Here is a 9411-nt window from a genome sequence, read left to right on the forward strand (position 1 = left end):
AACAAACCTGGATGGATACTTGCGTCATACTGAGAGATCTAACATGGGCACACTTTAAATTAACAACTTCAAAATATGAAAGGATGAGCTCACCCCTGACCCAACTTCCTAACTCAACAGCACTTCTGAGAACAAGATTTTAATGGACCAAAAGAGAGGAACAAGTAGCAGCTCTCACTAATCATAACTCCTGGGGTTGAATTCAACCCTTCTTAAAGGCAAGAGCCTTCTGTGCTTGGCTGTTTCTTTTTGATCCATTGTAGGAGATTGTTAAGGAGATCAAATACGATAACGGGTGATGGCACTTTGGAACTCCTACAGGGCCAAGTCTATATTACTGATCCCATCTGCTACTCTGAGGGCAGTTTTTGGGAAATGCTTATCCAGAGCAAAGCAGGCAGGTTGAAGGTTCCCAGCTCTGACATCAGCCCAGGCCTTCCTCTGCCTTCCTTCAGCCAAGCAGATGAGCTCCTCAAAATAGAGCCCCCTGAGTAGAGACCCAGAAGCTACAGGGCATTCCCTCCAGGGTCCCGAGCAGTTTCCTCCGTGGCAAGTCACAGGCCTGGGTTTCTCAGGCCCATCTCCTACCTGAGCAACAGGTGGCTGTAAGCTGGACTCCTGCCTGTTGTCGCACAACAGCCTAGCCAAATGTCTCTTCATGTCTTTCCTTAAGGAAAGAAGAGTTTGTGAAATTGTGCCTTTCTGGGACTCTGTTCCATCCTTTGTTTATACCTTATGTCTCTCTGTCTGGTCCCCAAAAGATGGTTTGCAGCCAAAGACGGGTAAGATATCTCACGGGAGATACAACCTAAGCCAGGCGAAATCGAGTGGTGACCCCAAATGAGTTGCCTTGGACAGGTATGGGAAGGGGTCTTGCCTCCCCTTCTCCCTGCTTGGGAAAGTCTATTGCCGGCTCTGGCTTTTCCCTTGCACCTGGTTCCACTTTTCTCAACAGAGTTGTTACAATGTGAAGGACTTGATCTTGAGAAGGTACATACTTTAGGTAAAAACATCCTGGGACCTTGTGCTTCCGCTGTTAACAGACAAAGGGTAATTGGAATAAACATTTTTCTGTTAGGAAGTCTGAGCCTCACAGACCGTGTAAGAAACAATGCTGCTTTCTTGTAGTTGTAGACCTCTCAATAAAAACCTCCAGCCAGCTTTATTCTGGGCTCCAGCCCTCTGAGACTGAGAGACCCCTGGCCTTCGGAGAGATTTAACTGCATTAAGCCTCTGGTTGTTTCTTGCTTAAAGAGTTAACCCAAACCGCCCTTTCTCGCCTCCTCACTGCCCTTGTTGCTTGGGATGTGACACCTGCTCTGCTAGCACCTGAGCAAGAATTGGTGTCAGCAAGATTATTTGCCAGTTTTATTGGACCCTAGGAAATACCCATCCCCTGGAGACCACCACAGCAGCAGCACTCCTGGAAGGTCTAGGAACCTTTAGGTGTAAGTGACACCATCCTCCTATCACCCAGTTGATTCTTGTGGCCATAAACCCAAACTATATTGTGTACATGAATCCTCCAAAAACCTTACTAAAATGCAAATCCTAATTCCGTAAGTCTGGGGTGAAGTCTGAGACACCGCATTTCCAACAAGCTCCTAGGGAATGCCGGAGACCCTGGTCTGCAGACCATGCTTCAAATGCAAGGTTCTAAGCAACAGGCTGGTCAGAGGAGGTGTGGAAACCAGAATACAATTTTGAATGAACTAAAACTACAAGGAGTTTGAGGGCTCTCTCTTTCTACCTTGAAATTTTTATAATCTTGATACCATTTCTGATGGCTTTCCAATAAAGTCCCTCTTTGCTCAGGGTAATCCAGGGAGGTTTCTAGTATTTGCCATCTTTCTTAATACCCAAAAGTATTTTGCCCCCAAAAGTAGGAAAAGGTGATTCTTCCTCAGTCCCACCTCTTATTTTTCAGGCCATTTCTTCCAGACCTAGCCATCATAGCCTAGTTAGACTCACCTGCTTTTTAAGGGGACCACGTCCCTTTGGAGCTGGGGGTGGGCTTCTGATCATTTTAATCTCCTTCAACAACACAGAAGAGGTTTTCAAATGTTATCCTGGGGATTCCTCATTGCCCTTTCTCAATATTTCCTGAGAAAGAGACCTGAGGCTCCTTTCTGAGTGTCAGTCCCTTGTTCTCCTCCCAGCTCCTCAGCTGTCTTGGGCATCAATTAGCTGACTAATTGCTCCTTAGTTGTGAACTGGCTGACCAATTACCAGATCCCACCCACAAAGGCTGTCATGTGTATCCTCCAGGGAAAGATCTTTTGTGAGTCCAGGGATTCAGGAGTCAGTCATCAGGTTGGTTGTAAGAACTGAAGCAAAACATCCCGCCTGCCCCATGTTGGCAGAGACTAGGAGTGGGGTTTACTCCTCCTGCCATAGCCTTCAGAAGAAGGAGTTATTCATCTGATTGGTTAGATTCCAGGATCCTGATTGGTCCTTGGTGGTAATTAAGATGCTCTTTCTTCAAGACCCCAAACTCCTCGGTCTTCCTGGGGACTTAGGGCAGAATCCCTTGGAGGGTCCACGTCAGAGGGAATGGCTGCCCCAGTGGAATCCCCAGGCTTGAGACGGCAAAGAAATAAAAATACGGATAGTGGTGTGAAATTTTCTGATTTTTAAATGTAAATGACGAATTCAAAAAACTTTTTAAAAGCTGTGCAGGCCAGACACAACATGTCTATGGGCAAGACCTGGCCCACGAGGCACCCTGGGGTGTGGTAGGGCTTGGGGAATGTCTAGAGGTAGGGGTGATGGAGAGGAATCAGGAAGGACATTAACTACATCCTGGATTCGAATACCTTGCCCTAGCAAAGATGTGCCCCAGGAGGAATTCACTGCCATAGGGACATATTGAGCACCTACTGTATACAAGGTTCTGTGCTAGGTTGGTAGATATGAAGCATACTATGAAGCGGCACCCTCCTCCAGGGCATGGGGGGGGCCGACTGCAGGAGACTGAAGTTCCAGTCCCGGCTTGCCCCCCTGTAATTGTTGTGTGTTCTTGGGTTAGTTCATCATCTCTGGGATTTAGCACACAGCCTATGTTGACATCAGGTTAACTAAATAGAGTGGGGGCAGATTATGAAGGGCCTTGAGGGTCTGGGTAGGGAGCTTGGGCTGGATCTGATTGGGGGGTAGAAGCCAATTCAGGTTCTCGATCAGGGGAGTGACATTCTGAGTAAAGTATTTTAGGAAAATGAGTCAAGCCACCAGCTGCGCAGAGAGGAGAGGCCCACTTACATCCAGGTGTGGGATAGTGAGACAGCAACTAAGACTTATGCAAATCAGACCTTATCAGCACTACCCCAAAAGCTCTCCGTGGCTCCCTGCAGCCCTCACAGAGAAATCCATGGACAGGACCACCTTCATGGGTGTACAACCTGTGCACAGGGCCCCACGCTTGGTTGCCATCTATTGTTGCCATCTTGAAATTCATAATTTTTGAACAAGGGGCCTCATGTTTTCATTTTGCACCAGGCTCCCCAAAGTATGTATCCAGTCCTGCCCACAGGGACCCTTTGGTCTGGCCCCTGCTCCCCTTTCACTTCTCATTTGCACCCTGCTCCTCCCTCACCTTTCAACTTCTAGTCTCACTGGTCCTCCATCAGTTTTTGGAGGTTGTCCCTGCCTCAGGGCATTTGCACGGCCTGTTCCCCTGCCTGGAACACCACTCCTCATCCCAAGACCAACTCAGTTCTCTGTTCAGCAAATTTCTTCTTATCCTACATATCTGAGCATAATTATCTCGTGAGAGACACTTTCTCTGACCTCCCAGGATTATCTATTCAAAGTAAAACGTTAAAAGTAATTTAAAGTAGGCCCTCAGTACATGTTCTTATAGTGCCAGGTGGCTTCTCCTTCACAGAGCTCACCCTAATCTGTAATGATAACTTACATGGGGCTCTGTTTGCTGAGTTTGTCTCCCCCTCAAACTGAGCCCCATGAGACCTACCAAGAGTCGGCGGATGAGCACAAACCTCTGTCTGTCTGGCTGCAAGGGGAAGCTAAGAGATGGGTTAAATGAGGGATAAAGGAGGGGGAGCCACCTCTCACCCACCTGGGACCTTCACAGTGGGCAGAAATTTTCAGAATGCCCAGACCACACACCCAGCGGGGTCTGCTTTGGCCCTGGCCTTTCCCCAGCTGGAGCCCATTAGCTCCAGACCCTCTTGCCCTGCCCTCTTCCCAGTAATGGAAAAATCCTAGAGGTGTGTTGGGAAGCGGGTGTATTTCACAGAGCCACACTTTAATCTAAAGGAAGCAACAATGGAGGCATTTCAGACCTCTGTCAGCAGAACGGCCATGGGTGTTTTGGGACTTTGTGCTTATAAAGCTTTGTTGAGTAACTATATCCAACCAGGGAAAATTTTTCTTCTTTTAACCAAGTAAATATAACCATTCACACTACAAGAGGTAGGGGGAATCGAAAGGATTTGCACAAAACATAAATTTGTTGACCCTGACAAAGTAAGATCAGAAATAGAATCATGTCTACCCAGGTAGCTCACATTTATTAGTCTCATATACCCTCTTGACACCCACAAGCTCACTCCATCCCTAAGAGGTTGGAATTATTCCTCTCCCCATTTTGTGGATGAGAAAACTGAAGCCCAGAGGAACTGAGTAACTTATCTAATGTCACACACAGTAAGGAAGGGGCAGAGCTGAGATTTGCAACCAGATCTGTCCAAATCCAGATCTGTCCTGAGCCATAATCATTAGGCGTGAATTGCTTAACTCTCTGTGCCTCAGTTTCTCTGTCCATCAAATAGGGCTAATAACAGGGCTAATCTCATTGGGGTGGTCACGAGGAATAAAAGCATTACTGTGGACTAAGACTTCAAACAGTGCCTGCACTTAGCACATGTACGCACTTCATAAGCACTTGCTATTATTTTTAAAGTTCTGAAACCTGTCCCAGGCCAGTATAAGATGATGGGGGACCCCTGCCCCACCACTGGCTGTAGCTCCAGGCATTGCCTTTGCTGCCATTCAGCTATTATTAGGCACCGCGTCTTCATCTTAAATCCAGATGGGGAGCTAGAGGGGCAGGCAGGGCTGGGCCTGGCTGGAGGATGGCTGGGAACACGGCTGGGAGGCCCCTTTGGATTTGGGCCCCACCCTGCCTGCCCTCCCTCTACTGCAGTGGGTCCAAACCGCCACGTCTACACTTGGCTCTGAGGTCTGCACAGAGCACTCCCTCCCACCGTGGCTGCCTCCTCTGGGAAGGCTCAGAGCGTTTCCACAGCCTCAGTACTTTTCTTCCTGCCCCAGAGAGGCCAGGCATGCGTGGAAACTATGAACTGGATACTGCTTGTCTCTGGAACCTGCAAGGGGCCATGCACTCTCTTGTCTAGAGGTCTTCATACCTCCGATGAGACCTACTGGGCCTAGCAAGGGAAAAGGGTCCACACAACTGGGTTCAAGTCCCAGTTCTACCACCAACATATGTCAACGTGGACAAGTGACTTCCCCTCTCTGAGCCTGTTTCTTTATCTATAAAATGGATATAATCTTAGCACCAACCTCACAGAACTATGGTGATGATTAAATGGGTGAATGGCACATAGTAGGCACTCAGTAAGTTCCAGTTACTGTCACTTTGTGCTTGAGTGTGCCGGGCCCTGAGGGGGAAACAAGGGATGCGGGAAACTGAGGATCTGGGGTACAGAGTGGCTCCACCCCCAGCTTGCTATGTGACCTAAAGCCTGTCCCTTGCCCTCTCTGGGACTCAGATTACCTATTTGGATGCCTATGAAGTGGGCATCTAGGACTTTATGATGAAAAGATATAGCTCCTGCTACACAAAAATAGTTAAGAAATAAAACAAGGTCCCATGTGGGCAGAGATCCCAAATGGCAGATGGCAGGGTACCATGGTTAAGACCAAGGGTTCTAGGTTCAAATCTTGTATGAGGTGCTGGCATGGCTTGGTCTCGCTGAGCTTTTCTCCACGTCTGTATAGTGATGATTCTAACTCACAAGGTTCAAGCTGTGCGGGTCACAATAACAAAATTGCCTCTTGTGTATTATAAGGGTGATCTGGAGCCAGGCTCCATCCAACCCATCGGGCAGCAATTACACAGGGCCCTGCCATGAGCCTAGATGAGGTCAGGCACCAGGGAACCACTGGAAGTCACAAGAGATCCAGGCCAGCCCATCCAGAATCCTGTCCTTTATCCATGAGGCTAGTCTCCTGGGGTTCATTACAACTCAGTGGGTATCTCAGGCCCCCTAATATCTCCTTCTTGGGGTTCACTTTCCTCCAAGTTTCCTATATTCACGCCCTTCAGCACCAGGGGCCGGGCCCCCTTCTTCTCCTCCAACGCCACTCCGGAAGTTTATCTGGCACTGTCATTCAGAGAACACAGCAGCTGGATGATATCACGGAGAGAACCTTGCCAAACTGGTTTTTCCAAACAGGTCCCCAGCCCCACTCCTGGAGCTGCTGGCCATAACCTTAGTTCTGCCCACGATGAGGGTCACAGCCCATGGATCCAGCCAACCCCAACAAGAACCAGCTCTCCTCCTCTCGAGACCCCATGCTCCAGCCTCACCTATCTGACTTTTTCCCAACAAAGTCTTCACAGTCCTACCTCCCTTCCTTTGCTCATGCTGTTCCCTTCTCCAGACTGCCTTTCCCCATCCCCTCAGCATGCCAAACAGCAAGTGAGGGCTTTGTTCTCGACAAATTTGAGACCAGACACTGTCTCTCCCCCTACTCCCACTAGGCTGAGACCCCCAACAGCAGACCCAACTCAAACCAATCTCTAACCCAGGGCTGTCCAAACTTTTTCCAACATTTTTCACCAAGGGCCATATGCGGTAAAATACACAAACAGCTGGGCCACTCACTCGAGGTGAAGTACGTATTGCCTCACCTGGTTTATTTAAGTAAACTAAATATATTTTTGGAATTTGTTGCGGGTCAATAAAAAATAGATTGCGGGATGCAGTTGGCCCGCGGGCCGCAGTTTGGACACCCCTGCTAACCCCTCCATCCCTCCCAGTGCCCAGCAGCCCCTGGACTCCTTCATAAGCACAAGATATTGGCCTTGGTTGGCCTCACAGACACTTGTGAGCACATCCTTAGGTGGCGTCTCCCTGACAGTCATGGAATTTTACGTTGTCTAGTCTCGGGGGAGAGAGCTTAGAGAGCTCAGGACACAATTCCCCCATTGTGCATATAAGGAAACCAAGGTTCCAAGTGGATCAAAATTTTGCCTGGAGTGGAGCCAAGGCTAAGACCCCTCACCCCTCTTGCATCCTGACCTCATGCCTGGGCTTTCTCTGCAGGATCCTGGATGGGGGATGGGAAGCAGGGTGATTCAGGGATCTGGCACTGCCAACTTGGTACAATATTTATTCTCAGACTCAGGCACTGGAGCAAAATATTACCCTTGGCCCCTGAGCTGCTCCAGCCTCTCCCCACTCTGCCAAGTCCAGGGTTGGACCTGGAGGAATCTGGACCCTTCCTGTTACAGCCCCTTTGCTCTGGGAAAGCCTGAAGTGGGCCAGTCCAATCCCCTCATTTTACAGATGGACAAATGAGTCCCAGGCCTCCACAGTGCCCGCAAGATATGTTCCCCCTGTTCACCTGGCATTCAGTGCACTTCACAGATGGGACCACTCCCATCTCCATTTCCTGCTCCATCCACAGCCTATTTCTCCTGTTTTTCTCATTTACAAACTTCCCGGACTCTAATCATATGTGGTCCTCTGCCACAAATGCCCTCCGATGCTTTTCCTCCTCTATTCTGTTGGGTGGATTCCTTTGCACCCTTCCTCAAGGATTAATTTGTAGGTCACCTCCTCTGAGGAGTCTTCCAGGATTTCCCCCATGCTAGAGGCAACAAGGTAGAGGAAAGGGACTTTGACATGGACAGAATTCCACTTAAGTTTGAATGTCATTGCCAGCCCAAGGTGCCTTCACCTCCCAGGGCTTCAGCTTCCTCCTCTGTAAAATCCCGGTAATACTTACCTTGCACAGTGATCAACTTGCAATAGGGCAAACCCTGTGTCTGACAGGTAACAGGTGCTCAGTAAACGCCAGGACCCTCCTCACGGCATGTTTACACATTCCTGGGCTGTGGCTACAAGCTTCCCCAGCAGCACACCGAGCTGCCCTTTGATCTTGGCGTCCTCGCCACCACCACCATCCCGCCCCAACCCGTGCAGGGAGGAAGGGAAAGAGGCAGGCAGGTAGGCCCCCAGCCCTGAGGGCTTGCGGCGGGGAGGGACCCACGCATCTCGAGTACAGCCAAGAACTCTTGAACGCGCATGCGTAACGTCCGCAAGCACGGACTCACCTGTGTGGGGCGGAGCTCGCATAAAGCAGGCCATTCATTGGAGATGGAAGCCGCCACTCAGGCAGGCCCTGAGAGGGCCTCCCAGGAGGGTAGGTGTGCCTCGCCCCAACGGGCTGTTCCAAAGGTGCGCGAGATTTGAAATAGGAGAGAGTTGACCTTGGAGGGCGCTGACTCTCTTTCTGAAGGAGATGACATCTAGCTCTAGTATAGAGGGCCTAGATGGGGCCTACCCAGGAAAAGGGGACCTCGAAGTATAGCCCCCAAATTGGGCTCTATTTGCTCCTCCTCCCGTGAGACCTCAACAAGTCTCTTCCCTCTCTGCGCCTTGGTTTTCCCATGTGTAAAATGGGACCACCTCATAAGGATGTGGGGATGAAATAAGACGATACCTTTAAAAGAGTCTCGAGTGGGTAGTGGCCCTCTCTCTAAATGGGGGTGAGATAGGGTTGGTTGGTAGTCACAAAGGATATGGAGAGTGTGGCTGAGGAGTTCTGCTGGAGGGTAACAGGCTGAAACCACAACCCCACATCACAGTGGTTAAAAGCACAGATTCTGGACTCAAAAGGTGCTGGTATGAATCATTTCCACTAATCAGCTGTTGTCCTCAACGGTAAAATGAAACAGTAACCCTGGGCTCAAATGGTCGTCACAGGGATTATATACCTGGGACCTGGCAAGTACAAAATAAATGACTTGATATTGTTTTTATTTGACAGACAGGACTTCAGACCCCACCTCCCAGGCTCCAACGCCCTTTGGTTTCCATGGAGACCTGTAGGAGGCTCCCCAGCTGCGGGAGATGGAGTGGTTTTCTCTAGTGAGTCTACTGAACTCTTTGGGTCCCCTGGCTGACTCCTTGTGTTGTCTTGGGCATGTTGGCTCTCTCTGGGCCTCAACTTCCTCCGTTTGTTGAATGAGAGTCTGAACTCTTTATTCCCAATTTAAGATTCCAGCGCTCCAAGAGGCATACCTGAAGGGCTTGGAAGGGAGAAGAAAGGCAGATAGGGCAATGTCTGTGCAAATGTGTGTCGGCTACGGAAGAGGTTCTGGGTGACTGATGCTGCTCCATCTGAAATAGTTCCTGA

Source organism: Rhinolophus hipposideros, assembly GCF_964194185.1.
Source record: "Rhinolophus hipposideros genome assembly, chromosome: 24".
In the NCBI taxonomy this organism is placed as follows: domain Eukaryota; kingdom Metazoa; phylum Chordata; class Mammalia; order Chiroptera; family Rhinolophidae; genus Rhinolophus; species Rhinolophus hipposideros.